This window comes from Castanea sativa, chromosome 11 (genome assembly GCF_040712315.1).
Source record: "Castanea sativa cultivar Marrone di Chiusa Pesio chromosome 11, ASM4071231v1".
Lineage (NCBI taxonomy): Eukaryota > Viridiplantae > Streptophyta > Magnoliopsida > Fagales > Fagaceae > Castanea > Castanea sativa.
This window is the reverse complement of record NC_134023.1, coordinates 49107144-49127021: the sequence shown is the minus strand read 5'-3', so window position 1 is coordinate 49127021 and position 19878 is coordinate 49107144. Positions and strand designations below refer to the sequence as shown.

Sequence of the window (19878 nt, the reverse complement as noted above, 5' to 3'; positions counted from 1 at the left end):
TGACCAGTTTTTTTTGTGCTACCAAACACTGAAAAATGTGAAAAACTATCTTTACAGAAAGTTTTCCAACAAAACAAATAGAGCGTAAATGTAATTAGTAGATAGGTTATTTAAAAAACAAACACACACATACTAGAATCAGATAGAAACTCATGAAAAGCTTTTATACTTTAAGAAAAATCATAAAGGGAACCTCCTTCCAAAAACCATAAACAGTGTTTAAAGTTACCTAGAAGCTCCAACACTTCTATTGTAACACCTTTGTGAATGATCTTAATTTTCCTAAAGCATGAAGTAAGAAAAAAAATTCACTGAATCACATGCAAGGTGTATGCTTAAGTTATAGTCACTTTCATGATCCTTTTTGCAATATCTAATCATATATATATATAGGCGAAACTACACTATTGGTCCTTGAAGTTTACCCTGTGTGCGCAATTGGTCCCTCAAGTTTGAAGTGAGCATAATTAGTCCCTTAAATTTTAAAACTGAGTTGTATTGGTCCTTTTACTAACTGCTGTTAATGGTGTTACTTACGTGGCTAATGAAATAATGACTTGGCATTTTTTTTAATGATGTGGCATGTTTTTAATTAAAAATTAAAAAAAAAGTTTCGAAATTGAAAAATCATATTGAAACATAAGAAAATAGTAAGCAGTAAAAGAGATAACCCTAATCACAGATTAAGGTCACAGACTTTTGATCCTCAAGTATTACAATTATAATATTAATTATATATAACATGTTCTTCTGGGTTTCCCTAGCTAGCTAATACAAGAGATGACATTGTTGTTGATGATGTGTAACCAAGTCATCAAGCATCCAAAGGTCCCACGATTCAATTATCTTGCTTCCACTTCCACTCCCCAAACTCGGCTCTAGCTTAGGCTCAGGCTCCAAATCCAGGAATGATTCCAAGCTCGAGATTTGATCTTTCAGCTTAAACCCATCAAACTGAGCCACCTCATTCTTGCAACAAATCTCGTTCTGAATCAGTGGCTGTAATAACACCGGTGGTGGCTCAATGGTTTCAAAACTCGACTCACTTGACTCAAGAAAGATGCAGCACTTCTTAGCTACTGGCGGCGGGGGCTCAGGAGTGGAAGGTGGAGGTGGAGGTGGTTGGTGACGGTGATGGGCAAAGTTGAGCTTGGCTTTGTCACCACGGATTCGCATGGCGGCTTGGTCATAAGCTAGAGCAGCTTCTTCTGCTGTGTTGAAGGTACCAAGCCAAACTCAGACACCTTTTTGTGGGTCTCTGATCTTAGCCTCCCATTTGCCCTACGACCTTTGTCTGATCCCTCTGTACACATTCTTTCGAGTTCTTTCTTTCTTTTTCTCTTCCTTTGCAACTTGCTTGGCTTTCTCATCAATATTACTACGCTTCTCACTCCTCACTTCAATACCCAAAAAAATACAGCCCAAAGAAAATCATCTAACGTGGAAACTATTTTTTTTTTAATTTTTAATTAAAAACATGCCACATCATTAAAAAAAATGCCAAGTCATTATTCCGCTAGCCACGTAAGTAACACCGTTAACAGCAGTTAGTAAAAGGACCAATACAACTCAATTTTAAAAATTAAGGGACCAATTGTGCTCGTTTCAAATTTGAGGGACCAATTGCGCATACAAAGTAAACTTCAGGGACCAATAGTGTAGTTTCACCTATATATATATATAGCTGCCTCAAAATATAATCGCTCATACTAATTGACTCTAGGTTTCACCAATTCAAATTGTAAACAACTTCTTGGGATGTTGCTTAGAAGTCTTGTCTTTGATATTTTTATTTTTCCTTAGATTGCAATAAGGACAAAAGGGCATGTACTTTTTCATTTTCTTAAATTGTATCATAGGACCAATGTATTGTAATATTTTTCTTGGAATTGATGTACTGTTAGGTTCTAAAAGTTTAAAACAATTGGCAAATCATGAACATAAATTTTTCTATGTCCTAAGTCTATAGGTATGATTAAACAATGCTCAAGGTGTTGCAAGTCAGAATACAAGAATAAGGAAGCTACATGTTCAGGAAATTTGAAACATGCCAGGTTCAACCAATCGAGACTGTGGTTCGACCGATCGAGACACAGATCTGCAAAATTTAATTTCGGCCTAATAGCTCATTAAGCCCATTAAGTGATTATGGTTTCAAATCTAATTCTCCTAGTATATAAAGGACTTTAATGCACATTTTAAAAGGGGTTTTTTAGAGAGAGAAGAGTGCATCTTGTGTGTACAATTGTAGATCTAGGGTTTTTGTACCCAAAACTCTCTAAAATCTTCTACTGGAAATATTGTTTGAAGAAACTCAAGATTCAGTGTTGTTGAAGTTGCTGCATACAAGATCAACTACTGCTGATGGTTCAAAGCTTTGAGTGGGATCTCAAAGTCACAAACGAGGGTGTTTGTGTGTGACAAATTCAGATAGAAGAGTTTCTGGATTTGGAGTTGCCTGTAGTCACATGAATAAGTACTACAAGAGGTCGCTTTAGATTTAGGGAAAAATTTATTGTAAAACTTCCATTCTATTTAGTGAATTTGTTTCCTTGAAGACAATTTAGGTTAAATTATCTCTAGGTTTTTTGCCTTGAAACTGTTGGTTTCTTTGATTTTCCTAAGTCATCATATTACTTGTCTTTTTTATTTTTTCGCACTAAGTAATATGATTGCTTGTGTTTAACGTAGATCTAAGTAAGAAATTTAAGTAACAACTTGGTTAATTAATTTGGTTAAATAATCTGAGTGTTCAGGGGTCTAAACGAACTAACATGTACCATTTTATCATTCAATAAAATTTCAAGGTTTTGCTTAATTTTCTTTATCTTAAATTAAATTGAGTGAGAATTCCATGTAAATCCCTTAATCTAGGAGGATTGAGCTACCATTTTAAGACTTGCAATAAGAAATACTAAATGTCTCTTAGTAATATATATATATATATTAGAATTTTGTTTTTCTCCCTTTTATTTCTAAGAATGATGTCCAAAAATTTTGGAGCACCTAATTGTTCCCCTAAATTAGTAGTCTCTCATCCCAAAAACACTAGATAATTACAAAAAGAAACCCCTTTAAGAATGGTCCCAAGGTGTTGCTTAGAATTTTTTTTCTTGCCTTCGAAGTAACGTCACCTTAACAAATATATGTACGTCTAGGCCATTATTTAAACAATTTTTGAAGTTCTATGTTTTTAGTTATGTCACAATAGTAGCATATGCATATGCAAGTATATTTTTTGCGAAATTCAGACCCTAGTTGTGTCAAATTAATTAACTCAATTTACCTGTTACACTTGCAAGTTTTGTTTTGATTATTCACAACACAAACCAACATTGCAAATAAATAAATGTGGAAAGTAAAGAAAATATGTGATATGATTACGCGCGAACCCTAACAGGGAAAACTTTTCAGGGATTACCACAAACTCTCAAGGAAACAAAAAGACTACATAGAAGTGAAGTTTTCCATCAAAATGAACCATAATTTTGCAACTACACTAAGTAATACTTACTAATGTGACTACACACAAATCCAAATCCTTGGACACTTCTATGTGGTTTTTGTTCACATGGAATGCCCTGTTTGTGACTTCAAGAACCTTATTGAAAATTCTCACACAACAATTCTTTGTGATTTGTGTGCAACAATATTACATTGAACATTGTTCTTTTTATCTTCTTTAGTTGATTGTAAGAAAACTAGGCTACAAAAACTATAGGCACACAATACACAGCTCCCAGAACCTCCATTTGATTGTCAATATGCCTTAATTGAATTATAGACCCTTGAATCTTGATTGATTGACATGTGCCGAGTACATGTCGAGACTAACCTCAATCTATTGAAAGATTTCGAGCAAGTGTTAGAAACCAAGGTTTTCAGACTTGGCCTGGACCGGACACTGACCTGGGTAACCCTGAACCAGATAGAAATCCAGTTATTTAAGTAAGATTTACGGTTCTATAATGTTAACCTATTTTAAACATAAAAATATTCAAATAAGTGGATGCGAGGGATCGAACTAGGGATCAAGTCTGCTAATAAGAACACATACATGTGAGGGATTGAACTAGAGATCAAGTCTGCTACTAAGAACATACTGACGTGTTAACCACTAGGCTATGCCCCTTTATTGTGGCATCCTTGGGTTTAATATTTTATTTATGTTCAGTTTAGATTATAGTTTTTTAATTTATTTTATTATCCCCTCTCAATCTATTATTATTTGATAATTTTACTAGAGGTTCAAGAACTATACTTTTTACATGTGAATATACAATGTATTAATTTATGTTGAAAATGATTTATTTTAGATCATTTTTTTTTTATTTGAAAGATTACTAAAGACCAATTTTTTTACACTTATTTATGCTTTATTATTTTCTATTAATCTTATAAAAATGGTAAAAATTCAAGTGAAAGTTGTTTAATTTTTTAAAACAAATTTCTAGTAAAATTTTGTTATTGTTTGTCATTTTAATACATTTATTTGTATTTTTTTTATTAAATTAATTATGACATCATCACGGTTCGACTGAGGTTCATTAAAATTTTGTTATTGTTTGTCATTTTAATACATTTATTTGTATTTTTTTTATTAAATTAATTATGACATCATCACGGTTCGACCTTGGTTGAACCTCGATCGAACCTTAAAAACTTTAAACCTCTCTCTTTTTTGGTTCATTAAACGATCCGGGTTTGAAAACCATGTTGGGAACTAAAAAACTTTCACTCTTCATGAGCCATTTTTGGCATAAATCTTTGACATCATATACTTTTGAAAAGTCATTCTAGATTTAATTTTTATTCATGGTTTTCCAACTTATAAACTATGAACCTAACAAAATTTATGCTACCAAAAGCCTTTTAGCACAACTGGTATATTTTAATGTTTCCAATGTAGATATTCAATGTTCTAATCTCTCCACTTCAACTATCAATTTATAAAATATAAAAAATTATTGATTCCATTATTTAAACAAACTAGTCCCTAACTCATGTGATGCATGGAAAATAGCTATTGGATCAGTTTAAGGAAAAAAAAAAGTAATGTTGTTTTATTTATTAGTTTTTTATGAGAAGAAATAAGAGACATAATGTTGCATTTCTAGTTTAGTTTGTGTTGTATATATAATATTAAAAATATATTAAAGGTGTTTTCAAAAAATATATATATGAAAGGTGTCTATTGACAAAAAAGGTGGCTATTTAACGAAAATGTGTCTATTGGCTAAAAATGTGCTTATTGAACGAAAAAAATGTCTATTAATCGAAAAGACACCTATTGAACAAAAATGTGCTTATTGACCCAAAATGTGCTTATTGAATGAAAAGATACCTATTGACTAAAAGGTGCTTATTGAATAAAAATGTGTCTATTGACAAAAAAATGTGTCTATTAACCTAAAGTGTGCCTATTGAATGAAAAATGTGCCTATTGAAGGGTCATAATTATTTGGGTATAAAGAGTGATTCATATTCATTTGGTAACATCTTCTCAACTTCTTCTCTTTCATCTTTCTTAGAAATTCAAGAAACCTATGCGTTTTCCCTAAAATTGTTATTTGTAAATCGGGTTTTTTGTTTTTTTGTTTTGTTAAATAGTGAAAAAAGTCCAGGAATCAATAAAATCCGTAAAACATTGTCTAAAAAGATTGACCACTCTCTTGGTTTTCAAACTTCTGTATTCCTTCAATTGCGCATAAATTTAAACTATTAATTCTAGCAATTACTTTCGGTAATCATTTCTTCCATCTCCTTGTGTTCATTTTCTTTAATTTGGAAACAAACTGAAAAGCAATCTAAGCCATTGAGAACGTGCAAAGGAACCAAGGAGGCCACCGACCAAAATAAAATTCATCAGATTTGAACTCAAATCTTTTCTTCGTTACTCTACCATCATACATTACTAAAATCATTGTCCATTATTTCATTTTGTTAATATTTGAAGAGGACATGTGAAATGTGTCAACCACTCAATACAAAAACCCAACAGGTATGTTATGGTTTCCGTTTATTTATTGTTCAATACAACATTACAAAGTCAATCATTCTACAAATGTCTCAAATCTACTTATGCTACGCAAATAAAATAAACTTCTATTTATTTATATATATATATATATCTTATGTGAAATGGTGAGTAGATATTGAAATTTAATGGGCAAAATGAAAATGCACAACTGTTTAGAGTTTTTAAATGTATATGTAGCATAAATTTCAATTGTCATGTGGTGCAATAAGGAGTGGTTAACAAAAACTGAAACGTGTTGGCTTTATATTATGAGAAATGCTAACGAATGCCCTTAGGGCATTAGTTAATCATCCATTTAAAGAAAGTTTTTATGGGAAAAGGAAATAGAGCAATTAATGTTTTGACAACTTTTTTCATTTCCCATCAAAGTGGTGTTAAAAGTTTTCTAAAATGGATTGTTAACCAATGTTTTAAGGGCGTTCGTTAGCATGCTCATATATTATATATAAATATAGATTAATTTAAGTAGTCATATGGTGCAATAAGAAGCAGTTAACAAAATGTCAAAAGGTACCTATTGACCGAAAATGTGTCTATTGGTTGAGAAGGTATCCATTGAATGAAAATGTGCTTATTAACAAAAATTGTGTGAAAAATGAAAAGTCACAATTGTTCGTGTTTTTAAATATATACGTGACATAAATTTATGTAGTTATGTGGCGTAATGAGGCGTGGTCAACAAAAAGTCAAACGTTTCGGTTATTAGTTATTACTAGTATGTAACTCGTGCATACGCACGGAAACATTTGAAAAATATTGATAAAAAGGGAAAAAAAAAAACACTAAAGAATTTTATCAATTATCTCTATGTCCTTATCAACTTCAAAAATTCTTGGAAAAAATGTTGACGGAGTGATTTCATTATAACACGTCCTCGTCTTTTTACACATTTATCTCTATATCCTCTTGAACTTCAATATGGAAATGTTCACACCTCAGCTAATCACCTAAATGTACAACTTGCCCTCAATATGAAAAATTTAAATAATAATAAATAAAAAAACAACAACAAACAAACAAAAAATAGTGTCAAGGTTTTCTTGAGAGAGAGAGAGAGAGAGATTGAAACAGATATTATATAAATCACAATCTAGTCTTGGATTTTGACATGATTTTTTAATTGAACACGTATGTGTTACAATGGCTAAAAAAAATTTGTTTACAATCACAAACAAATCGAAGTAACCCCACATAGTTATGAAAATTTCACCTTCAGAGCATTGGGGCCAAGGTCAAAGAAATTAATTGTATCATCCTTAAAGAGGTCCACAACACCACTTGCCTCTCTGAAATTACAAAACGCATATATCAAGTTTCATATGCTTTTAACTATGGCATTTAAGAAACCAAGAACAGAGGACATTCTGTTGATGACAAATTAATACAAACCTTTGACTTTGATTAAAATTTTGAATGACAATTTTCTATTAAATTGGATAGAGACAAACTATTCACGTATAATGAATTAAACAATTGCGCATAAGCTATATATCACGTGGCTAGATTTAGAAGATTCATTCTGAGTGACACTTCCAGTGGCTAGAAGATGCATTAGAAAACATGTACTGCACTTTCTGTCAAAAATTTTATTAGATATTTTGCATTAAAATAGGCTTCATGACAAAATTCTTATACATGGGTAGGAGCTGTTAGTTAACAATTCAACCACTGATACCTTCAGTTAATTTTTTATGAACACATGGAAGAAGAACAATTGAATGTGAAACCACATGACAAATCCAATTGAAACTTCTTGTTTTGATGTTGATGCCGCAACTAATGATTATGGTTGTGATATTATGATGTTTTATTGTTCTAAATGCTCTGAAACTCGCATGAAAAAAAATAGATTTGCGATGCAATCCTCCACTCTATTTACCATTCTAGTTATCCAAAACAATTCCATTAAAATTTTATGAATATGAATAAAACGGATAGTCCATCAATTAATCCAATTCAAAACACAAACTAATATCTCAGTGACTCAAATGTCCCCTATTTCTGGTAGTTTCAATATTATGACACCAATAATTTGAGTCACCGACCACCCTTTTACCACTGCAGTGCCAAATCCCACACACAAATATTAGATTGTGTCAATATAAATAAAACTAAAGCATTGAAGTTGCAAAGATCGTTAATTGACACAAACCCACCACTATTTCAAATAAGGGAATGAAAACTAAATGAGAAAATGAAAGAGATATGAACCTTAGTGACAATAATATTGAATAAAATCCATCCATGCTTTTGAAGGATAAATGTTATACATAATGGTCAGAAGCAGAACTGATTGAGTGATTGTGAAAATTTTGCAGATATTTGACAGATTCACCAATAAATTGTAAATCATTCCTTGAAATTTTCATCTTTTTCAATAGTTATGACAGAGATTCATAGACTGAATAGTGAAACCCTTTTTAGACATCCTTCAAGAAGGTTTTGTGATGGCCAACTATCATATATTTTATACATAAGTAGGCTAGAAAAGAAAAAAAAAAAAAAAATCGGAGGAAAGTAGCAAATCTTGGTGGTGGCGTTGATAAAAGGCAAAGATTGTGGGGGTGGACTATAGCGTGCGATTGAGAGAGAATGAGCAACGATCAATCTGATAGTCTCTATGAATTTTAAGCAATCTAACAATAAGAATCCAATTTTCAGCCAACATTCAAGAAACATTAATAGAAGAGACCATTATGTTCAAAACTCTAATCATTAAAAAATCAGACCTACTATCAATGTCCATTAAACTTTTAAATTGATAGTCTCAAAGGCCATTATGATTCAATTAATCTCCTTTCTACTATATGAACCTATCTCAACATCACAACCGATCTCAATTTCTAACATATTAATCATAAAGAATTCAAACATATAGCTCAGTTTCCACTAAACAAATTCAAATTTATTAAAGTTTTTGTTTCATGAGACAACTAATGATAACCAAAACAACAATAAATTAAATTTTCCAGTAGTTAGAAGCACCAACAACAAACAAGCAAAAAAATTTCAAAGTTTCAATTTCATACTCTTATTCAAAAGAATTATAAGAATTGTAGAAACATCATAATTGCTTTGACTCTAATTATATCTCTGTAATAGATTCTTCCACAATCTGAGAAGTTTTAAACTATATTTTATGCAAAGAAAAAAAGTGACTCAAGTGAGCAGCATCTTAGCCTCATACAATTCTCCTTTTTCTAGTTCATGAATGCAAAGTCAAAGCATGAAGAATGCGAGTCCAAAGTAAGTGATTTTCCTTCACAATAAGATACAATTAAGGACCAAAATGGGTTATGTATGAACTCCATATGCCAATCCAAGAATATGTCCCATCATGCTTGTTTCCTAATGAGATTGAGTTAGTTGAGAAGATATTTGCTGAGTATGTTCACTCAAAATTAATAAAAGTTTCTGCAATGACATTTGTGGCTTCATTAGAATAATCATTATTGATCTCCATCACATGAAATAGTATCTACACAGGGATAGAGTAGAAGCACTGCCACTCAAGTAAGCAATGTCTCCCCCATGTCACCTAAGCTATCAACAGCAAAACCTGTTTGTCTTAGCATTGTATCCATCAAGTAATACAAACCTAATTGATGTCAAATAATTACTCTTTTTGTATCTTTTTTGTGCTACACGCAGTTCAAACTTCAAATTTAAAAGTTAACCTGATGAAGAATCAAATATGTTGTTTACTACTGAGAAGTAAGACTTCCCACTGGTTTATGAGAAAGATCAACTCAGAGAGCAACAAATCAGAGGGTGTACATGATGTTAAAATTGAGCTTAATGCATCTAGTATTGATTAACCTTCCATGATGCTTGAAGTGACAAAGCTTGATTGTGTGATAAGCAAGAACTATTCCAAAACCAAAGACTCATCTAAACTAAAACTCAATCAAATCTAGAATACAAAACATACACATGAATACCCCTAATATCAGCATAAATTTCAAAATCACAAAATTATCCAACACATAAAATTCATTGGAAAACAATACTAAAAAAACCCATTCTGGGCCTCTTTTCGTTTTTCTCATCATTCAACCTTAATCAAAACCAATAACCCAAATCCCTAAATTAAAGACCATCAATCCAATAACCCAAACACCTAACACTCAACCCAAAATAAACAAACTTAAATCATATTTAACACCAATTTTTCATGTCTAAAAATACCTGCACTGCAGTGGTTCCGATGGTATATGGGTGGAGGCTAGGCTAAAGGTGGGGTGATGGTTTGACATAGTGGTCTTTGGTTTTAAGAAAGATAGGGAGCATCTGAAATTTGAATGCGTAAAGGTTCGCATAATACTTATAAGAGGAGTCAGGTAATAGGTCTAGAAAAAAAAATTAAGAGGAGTTGGGTAATAGGTCTGGAACAAAAAAAAAAAAAAAAACTGATTTAAAAAACAGAAAAAAATGCAGACATGGAAATTTGTGGAGCTTAGCAAAAAAGTTGGGATTTCAAATGGTGTTATTTGGTAAGTTTCAATTGTAAGTAGTAAGTTTCAATTTTGAGTGAGACTTTTTGTTAGACACGTGGAGTACATATTCTAAATGGGAATGGGAATGGGAATGAAAAGAATGTTTTACAGCATGAATACAACCAAAAAATTCACCTAAATTAACCACACGACATTTGAACATTGAAAGAATTGAAGAAAAAACTTCAAAATAATCCATAACGAAATTGAAGAAACATTAGTTAAAGTTGAAAAAGCAATCCCTTGGACTTTTCCTTGTATAACAACAACTTTAAAGAAATCAGGAAAGTAGACACATATTTTGTATTTGATTGTAACCCATGGCTTTAATCAAAGAAATTTTATGTAACAATGATCATAGAGTTAGATATGACTGAAGCTAAATTCTTTAATCTTTACAACTTCGATCTTTCACAACAATTCACAACAGGGTATATCAATAGTTATAAAAGATGTTGTCTCCATAGAGAATCATCCAGAATGTCATTGTTATACACTCAAACTGCTAATTAGCAATCCCTTTGCTAAAGTTTAAAGGATCAACTCTAGGCAAAGTAGAAAGCAACATTGAATCTTTTGTTGGAGAGAAAAACAAAATGGAGAAGATTCTAGGAAGGATGGTAACTTGGCAAATTTGTCTCTTTCTCTCACACTCGCTGGTAGGATTTACTAACTAAGACCCAGCATCAAACACCTATCAACCATGAACAAACCCTACTTCACCTATATTGGAACTCAAATAATAATTCACATCAAGTAATTTCTTTGCAAACAAACAGAAACTAAACACCAATTCAATAATTAAAAAGAAAACACAAACAGAAAAAAAGACCTCTCTTTTCGTGAATTACGGATCTCCTCTCTTTGGGTTTCTGAGAAGAGAGAAGATTTACGGGTTTTAATTTTAGTTTTTAGAAGAGAATTGGGTTTTGTTTTGAGGTAAACAGTGTTTTGATGGGTGTCGGTTGCGGTGGTCTAAGTCTGGGCAGAGGCTGGCAATGGTTGGCTGGACGAATCTCCACTATGTCGCAAACGTTTATTTTTTCCTCCTTCCCTTTCTCTGTATCACAGTATTGCTAGGTTTTTTCTTAGTTGCAACATTTTTTTTTTTTTTTACTTTAAACATTTTTTTAATATATACACAAACACTATCAAATGGTGTTAAGCTTGTAAAACAATATAATGTATAGTTTTTTTAAGTTAAATGTGTCCGAATTTTAGATAGGCACTTTTCCTACATGGCATTACCTCATTGATTGTAGGAATCAACTTTCTCTCAACTTCTGCTATTATATATAGTATATGATATAGATATATTAATTGTATTATTTATGAAAGCTCGATAGTAAAACTACTAGAGCTAATTAAGACCCCCAAATTTAAATTATGATTAAATTGCTTTTAATCTACTCTACTATATATGAAATTAGAGTAATTACTGTTGAATTAACCTAGACTACTTGCTAGTGCATGGACACGCATAATTAAAAATTAAGTATAAAAACACAAGGAGTAAGGGAAGAGATATGCAAACATAGGATAACACGATGATGTGTTATCAAAGAGGAAAACCGAAGTACTTGGCATAAAAACCTCTATGCGCTCCAAGCTGAATCAATTCACTAGTGAATAAGTTGGAGTACAATGATTACAAAATAAACTCTCCAAGCCTAGTCTATCCTATATACTTAGACCCTCTAAGTCCCAACTACCAACAGATTTCAACGAGCCTTGTCTTCGCTAGCTTTTTGGGTTCCGCAATTGGCACAAATTGCATCCACAATAGAATGGCTTTACCCAATGCTTCCTAAGACCTCCAAACAACTGACAACACTTAGAATGAGTGAGGAATGTGTTTGAGCTAAGAACCTTTCAATGGATATGGAATTAGAGAGGCAAGACTAGTATGAGGAAAACTAAGAGAAATGTGTAGAGGATTGTAGGTAAGAAATCTCTATCTCTCCAATGGATTTCTAGGGATTTCTCTCTAAAACTCTCCTTACAATTTCATGGGTAATGTGGGTGGGATTTTATAGTGTAGGCAAAGAAATGAAGAAGGCACACAAAATAGGCTAGCAATGCATCTTGCAAGTTAGGTTGCGAGTTGCCTAAGTCGCGAGCCACTAGCAAGATGCCATCCACACTTGAACCTTTGAACTTCCAGCATGTGCTCCTTACATGACCTTTCATGAGTTGCACCACTCACGAGCTAGTCGTGAGTTGCACTATTCTTCATAGTTCTTCGCCAATTTCTCACACTGAACTTGTTAGGTTATAAAAGTTTAGAACAATTGGCAAATCGTGAGTACAAACTTGTCTATGTATAGATCTTAGAGTCTATAGAGTTTATTAAACAATGCTTAAGGTGTTACAAGTCATAACACAAGAACATACAAGCTGTAGAAAGAAGAATTCAAATTCAATGAAATTCGATCGATCGAAAATTAGATCCGACCAATCGAAAATTGAAGCCATGAAATTTCTGCAGAATTTTATTTCAGCCTAAACTCTACTTAAACGCTTTGGGTTTCAAGTGAAACACTTCTAGTATATAAAGAAAAACCCTAACTATGTTTTCAGAGCTTTTTGAAAGACTTTGAAGGTGCTCTTATGAGATCTAAAAGGTATTGTGCCTTCCTCTTTCAAAGTTACTATCGGAAATCATTCTCATATCATTAGATTTGGTAGATCTAAAGTTGCTGTAACAAGATCAACAACTGCTGATAATCTAAACCTTCAAGGGTGGTCTTGGAGTCACAAATTGAAGAGTTTGTGTTGCTAAACCTTTGAATGGGATCTCAAAGTCACAAGCAAGAGTGCTTGCTTTGGTATAATTCTGAGAAAAGAAGGAGTTTGTGGATTTGAAGCTTGCACATGGTCATATCAGTAAGTTACTACATAAGGTAGTAATAGATTTAGGGTTAAATATGATTGTAAAAACTTTGATTCTCTTATAGTGGATTTACTTTACGTTGAGGATAGTTAGGTCAAATCTTTCCTAGGTTTTTGGCTTGAAACAGTTCGTTTCATCGGTTTTCCTAGGTCATCATATTGTGGTGTTATTTACTTTTCCGCCTTTGTACAAGATATGATATATGCTTGTTTAACCTAGATCTGAATAAGAAACCTAATAATCAACTTGGTTAATTAATTAACTTAGATAATTTGGTTTAAGAGGTCTAAACAAGCAAATAGAAGTAATGCCAGGGAAATGAATCCCACAAACATACAGGGAAATGATTGAAGAATTACAATCAAATTTGACATGGAATTAACGCTAGCAAAACATAATTGAAAATAAAAAATTTACATGATATCTTATACGAATTTAGAAGATTAACGTTTGTTCTTATGTAGTAGTTAGGGCTATCCACAAGTTGGGTTGAATTGAGTTTGGGCTTAACTAGCAACCAACCCAACCTAATCGAGTGAATAATAAACTCGACGTCGACTACCGTTAACCATGAGTCAAGTTGGTTTTGGTTCGGGTGGACGACGGTCGATTCCAGGCAAAATCAACAAAGCAACAACAGGCAAAATTAATAAAGCACAAGATTTCAACGGATCTCGACTAATCTGCTCTAGATCTTGGAGAGATCTTGATGGATCTAAAAGAGAGAGAGGAAGAATGAGGGTTAGAAGGAATGTCGGTTTGGCTTCCGTCGAATATCAATACCCAAAACCACCACTCGACCTGCTGTTGATTGCTAGCTGCTCGGATTGAGTTTGTTTCAGTTCGGGTGGCGACAATTCTGGAAGTTCCATTGGGTTGCCGGTTGGTCTGGACAGTCCTAGTAGTCGTGTATAATAAACCACTATTTAAACAAATTACATTATTTAAACAAGTTTAGAAGAGTAACTGTAAAGTTGTGATTTACAACTATGTTTTATGTTGGCTTTATTCCATAACAAAATGTGTTGTATTTGCTTTAATTTGTTCCCTTGTATTTTTGTGGGATTTTATTGTATTGGGTTTAGTATTAAGTTGGTGAAGATTCAAGCTAAATTGAAGATCAGTGGTTTTCGCGATTGTCTCGCTAGTAGCTAACCGGCGAAAGAGTCACATGAGAAGCACATGCTGGAAGCTGAAGCGTCGTGCCAGCCTAGAGGATTTTGCTAGTGTCTCGCGAGTAAAGCCTTCTCGTGAGGCACCCGCGAAACTTTCTGCTTAGAGGATTTTTAAGTGTGACTTTCTTACCCTTCACTCATACTATATATACCCTCATTACCCACAAATGTGTAAGGAGGCCCATTTAGAGAGAAAAACTCTAGATAGATTTTCTACAACACCTACACCCATCTTTTAGAGAGAGAGCTACTAATCCTTAGTGAGAAATCATCCTAGCCTCTTCTCCTTCCTTCTCCTATTGTCATACCTTGAGAGGAGATTTGTACCCAAACACAACCCACATATTTTTAGAGTGTAGAGAGTTTTTTGGAGATTGGGAAGTTTTGGGGATTTTTCAAAAGAAGCCGATGAGGCTTGGCGGATGCAATCGTGCGTATAGCGGGATCCGGAAAGCTAGAGAAGACATGACTCCGTGAAGTCCGTTGGTAGCAGGAGCTTGGAGGGCTCAAGTACATTGGGTAGACTAAGCTTGGAGGGTCTTTTGTTATTCGTGTACTCCAACTTTATTCTTTAGTGGATCAATTACTGCATGGAGGGCGGCGGAGAGGTTTTTCGCTGAGTTCTTCGGTTTCCTCTTCAATAACACATCAGCGTGTTATCTTGTGTTTGCATCCTTCTTCCCTTACTCTTGTGCTTTACTTGTATTGTTTGTTGTTCATGTTTATGTACTAGAGTAGTATCGGTTGTTTGCACTTCATTTACTCTTGTTTCTGCACTTAGATAAGTTAGAGTAAAATCTACCGAGCTATAATTTTTTATTTGGGGTCTAAACAAGCTCTTGTATTTTTAACACAATTCCGAGCTTTCAGTAACGTTAGCACTTACGTCACACTAACACATGCCGGTGTGTTTATGCCAATTAAAGACTAAATAAATAATGTTAAGGACATATTTTATATAATTGGCTAATCCTTTGACAAAACACACTTTATTTGTAATTGAGTAGATCTAAGATGTGTTTAATACTTCAAAAAACATGTTGTTCAAGCCAAGTATTAAAGTTATGAAGATTGGACCAAGAAACAAGTGAAAAAGGGTTGTTCACTAAAGCTGGATAGATTCCCGACAACTCTCGACAGATAGCTATCTATCGAGGTTTAATGAGTCTCGATAGCTCTCGACAGATTCTATCTATCGAGGTCTCGACAGCTGCTTGACAGATACTATCTATCGAGAATTACGAAATCAGAATTTCCAGATCTGATTTTCGGCCCATGCTGACTTGTATGTGTAAGATTTCTTTTCTCACAATCCTAGACATATATAAGGCTTATTTTAAAGGTCGTCACATATGAGAATACAAGGAGAACACATGCAAAAGGCGACTGATGCCTTATTCTCCCTAAAAGAAGCTACTGCGTCTTTTACGCCTTAGGGTTTTGTAACTAAGTGCTTCTTAATCTTCATTGTTGATGAAGTGAAGAACTTTGTAGCCAACATTCTTCTTCCTCAAGTTGGTGAGTAAGTCATGTACTGGGATTCGTGCAAAGGAGTTAGTCATGTACTGGTATCCGTGCATCAAACGGTGTCATTCATATATTGAAGAGTTTAGAGGTTTTGAAGCAGTAGAAGGTTTCTGCGGTAAGTTCATCTACGAGGATTGTAAAGTCTAGGGACAAAGGTTTTGCATTAGATCTGAAACTTTTTTTTACTATGGTGAATTGCTTTTCGAGAAGGTTTCCCCTTAGTTTTATTTATTTATTTATTTATTTTTTTTTTTACTGTGAAACTAGTTTGTTTCATTGGTTTTTCTGGGTCATCATATCTTATCTTATTTAATTTTCCGCTGTGCATGATATTGACATGATATTGATGTTTGTTTGTTTTAACAAGTTTTATTCATAATAAATCTAATTAACATTGTTTAAGATAGAGACAATAACATATTTATTCTTATCAATTTTTTTAGATAAAATAACAATAAGTGTTTTAACAAAACATGCAACTTGCATTTAAGTTTTTGTTGATAGAGACAACAACTTTTTTGTGATTATCTATTTGTTTAAATAAAGTAACAATAAGCGTTTTAACAAAACATGTAACATGCATCTAACTTTCAATTGATAGAGACAACAACTTGTTTTTTAAATAAAGTAATAATAAGTGTCTTAATAAAATATGCAATATGTGCCAAAGACCTTGTAGCTGAATTGACACCTCTCCATGTACAAAGTGCTTGTGGGTCTAGGAAGAAAAGGGTTTGAGCTGCGAGGTAAGCAACATGTTGTAATTATTTCTCAAAAAAAAAAAAAAAATGCAACATGCAATCTGAATCTAACTTTTAGTTGATAGCAACAACTTATTTGTTCTAATTTGTGCTTTAACAAAACATATAAAATTTGGAATTTAAATCCTACTCCAACTATAAATCTATTATCAAAATTTCAAAACTTTATATATAAATATGCACGGCCTAGAGGATCTCGAAGGAGCACAGCTTGGACTACAAATCACTCTCACCATGACTCGTTCACTGCCATCTCTTCATGATGTATTAACTACACTAGTTGCAACTACTTAGCTAGTTGCTTTAGTGGTTGATCCTTTTGGGAATGATGCTCTTGATGTTGCCAAGGAACTCAATGTCTCACCTTACATTTTCTACCCAACAAGTGCTATGTTTTTGTCTTTGGTTTTGCATTTGCCATGACTTCAATTGGTCTCTTCTTCTTCATTTTTTTTAATGAATATCAATGTGGTTTCTCAAAAAAAAAAAAAAAAAAATATCAATGTGAAAATGGATCCACCAAATGTGAGAAAAAAAAGGTATTATTGAATGTGACAAAAGTAAGTAAGATGTGATGGTGGTACTGCCTAATGTGACAATGGAATCATCAAATGTGAGAATAAATAAAGGAACTACTGAATGTGATAAAAATACAGTCACATGTGATGTTGGTACTGTACAATGTGAGGGTGGAATCGTCAAATGTGAGAAAAAAAAAAAAGGAATCACCAAATGTTACAAAAGTACTATCAATGTTATAATGGAACCATCAAATGTGATAATGGAACCATCAAATGTGAGAAAATAAATAAGAGAATTGCCAAATGTGACAAAAGAACAATCACATGTGATATTTGTACTGCACAATGTGAGGATGAAACCGTCAAATGTGAGAAAAAAAATAAGGAAACTACCAAATGTGGCAAAAGTACTGTCAAATGTGATGTTAGAATTGCATAATATGAAGATAGAACCGTCAAATATGAGAAAAAATAAGGGAACCATCAAATGTGACAAAAGAACAATTACATGTAATGTTAGAGCTATACAATGTGAAGATGGAATTGTCTAATGTGATGTTTTGGTAACCTAGTATAGCTGGTTGCCTACTAGCCTACTAGTGGGTACCGTACCCCCTTTTTTGGGGGTACCATAGAATTACCCTATAATTCGATAAAATTCAAGGTTTTGCTTAATTTTTCTTATCTTAAATTAAAGAGAAGTGCTATGTTCATAACATTTTCATAATATTTTACAACAAATCATAAGTTGTAAGTTATTATTGATTCTAATTTGAATTCACGACTTAAATTACTTTTTTTGCAGTCCATAACAACTAATAACAACTTACCACTTAGAATTTGTTGTAAAAGTGTTGTAAAACATAGTATTTCTCTAAATTAAGTTGTGTGAAAATTCCATGCAAATCCCTTAATTTAGGAGGATTGAGTTACCATTTTAAGACTTGAAATAAGAAATACTAAATATCTCATACTAATATATATTAGATTTCTTCCCCATTTATTTCTAAGAATGATGTCCAAAAATTTTGGAGCACCTAATTGTTCCCTTAAATGAGTAGTCTCTCATTCCAAACACACTAGATAATTACAAGAAGAAACCCATTAAGATTGGTCCCGAGATGTTGATTTGAATTTTTTGTTTACATTTAAAGTTACGTCACACTAGCAAATACATGTATGTCTAGGCTATTATTTAAACAAATTTTGAAGTTTTACGTTTTTAGTTATGTCACTTTTTTTTTATATATATTTTTAGAGAGTTTCAACCTATGACATTCTCTCCTGATAGAATTCAGATCTTCTAAAGTTCTTAGAATACTCTACCAAATAGAGTTCTTTTAATCTTGACCTCTCATTTCAAATTCAATGGTTCAAATTACACTATGTTATTAATTCTTAAACAAAACCTTAAAAATAGATTCCACATCAGCTATTAAAATGAACATGTCACATTTTGAATTTATTTTTAGTTTAAAAAAATTTTAAAAGTTAGATCTGAACCCAATCTCTCTGCCATGCCAATACCAACTTTACCAAACTTTTCTCCGGCGAGATCTGAGCTGGGAATGAATGGAGGGGGATGGTTACTCCTATTATAATCCAGATTATTCAAATCTGGCATGTGGTGTCAATGGCTATACTGTTTTCCGTCCCTCAAATGGGCAATGAAAGGAAACTATGACGGAGTATGCCTACGAATTTGTAGGTTCTTGTCCGTTGTAATAATGTAAATGAGGAAATTGTTAGGTCTTAGATTTGGAGTGAGGTTATATTCGTTGACAGGAAAACATTTTGTAAAGAGTGTTTTTGCATTTGCTTCCAGCTATGAAGTAGTTTAAAAATAAGGCTTTTGATATATCCCCTGAGGTTTCTGGTTGAAATGGGCATGAAATTTGCATCACAATAATTTGATCCACATAGTCATCTTGAAAATCCTGGTACCCAGCTCCGCTTAACTCATTCATTCCGGCGCTCAGATCTCACCGGAGGAAAGTTTGGTGTCGTTGGTATTGGCATAGCAGAGAGATTGGGTTTAGATCTGACTTTCAAATTTTTTTAAAACTAAAAATAAATTCAAAATGTGACATGTACATTTTAATAGCTGATGTGGAATATATTTTTAAGCTTTTGTTTAAGAATTAATGATATGGTTTAATCTGAACCATTGAATTTTAAATGAGAGGTCAAGATTAAAAGCACTTTATTTGGTAGAGTACCCTAAGAACTCTAGAAGATCTGAATCCCTCCTGATAATAGTTTTTTCTTATCAGACCAAGACACCAATCAGTTTTTGATGTAGGCGGAGATTGAACTCCAGATCTTTTATATAACCATCAAAGACTTTACCAGCCAAGCTAACTGGAACCCACTAGTTATCTCACGTTAGTAGCATATGAAAGTATATCTGTTCGGAAATTAGAACTTTAGTTGGGTCAAATTTTGCAACTACATTAACTAGTACT

General features: G+C 32.9%; 1 long non-coding RNA gene and 1 pseudogene across 1 annotated transcript; both read right to left on the bottom strand.

Moving 5' to 3' along the window:
* Positions 1–768: 768 nt before the first annotated feature.
* LOC142616637 (ethylene-responsive transcription factor RAP2-3-like) lies at positions 769–5760 on the bottom strand (annotated as a pseudogene).
* A 1371-nt stretch (positions 5761–7131) lies between these two features.
* On the bottom strand, positions 7132–10422 carry LOC142617589 (uncharacterized). Its single transcript, XR_012840994.1, has 2 exons — positions 10229–10422; positions 7132–7326 (listed from the first exon to the last, which is right to left on the bottom strand). It is a non-coding gene; the product is annotated as an uncharacterized LOC142617589 (long non-coding RNA).
* Between the last annotated feature and the right edge of the window lie 9456 nt (positions 10423–19878).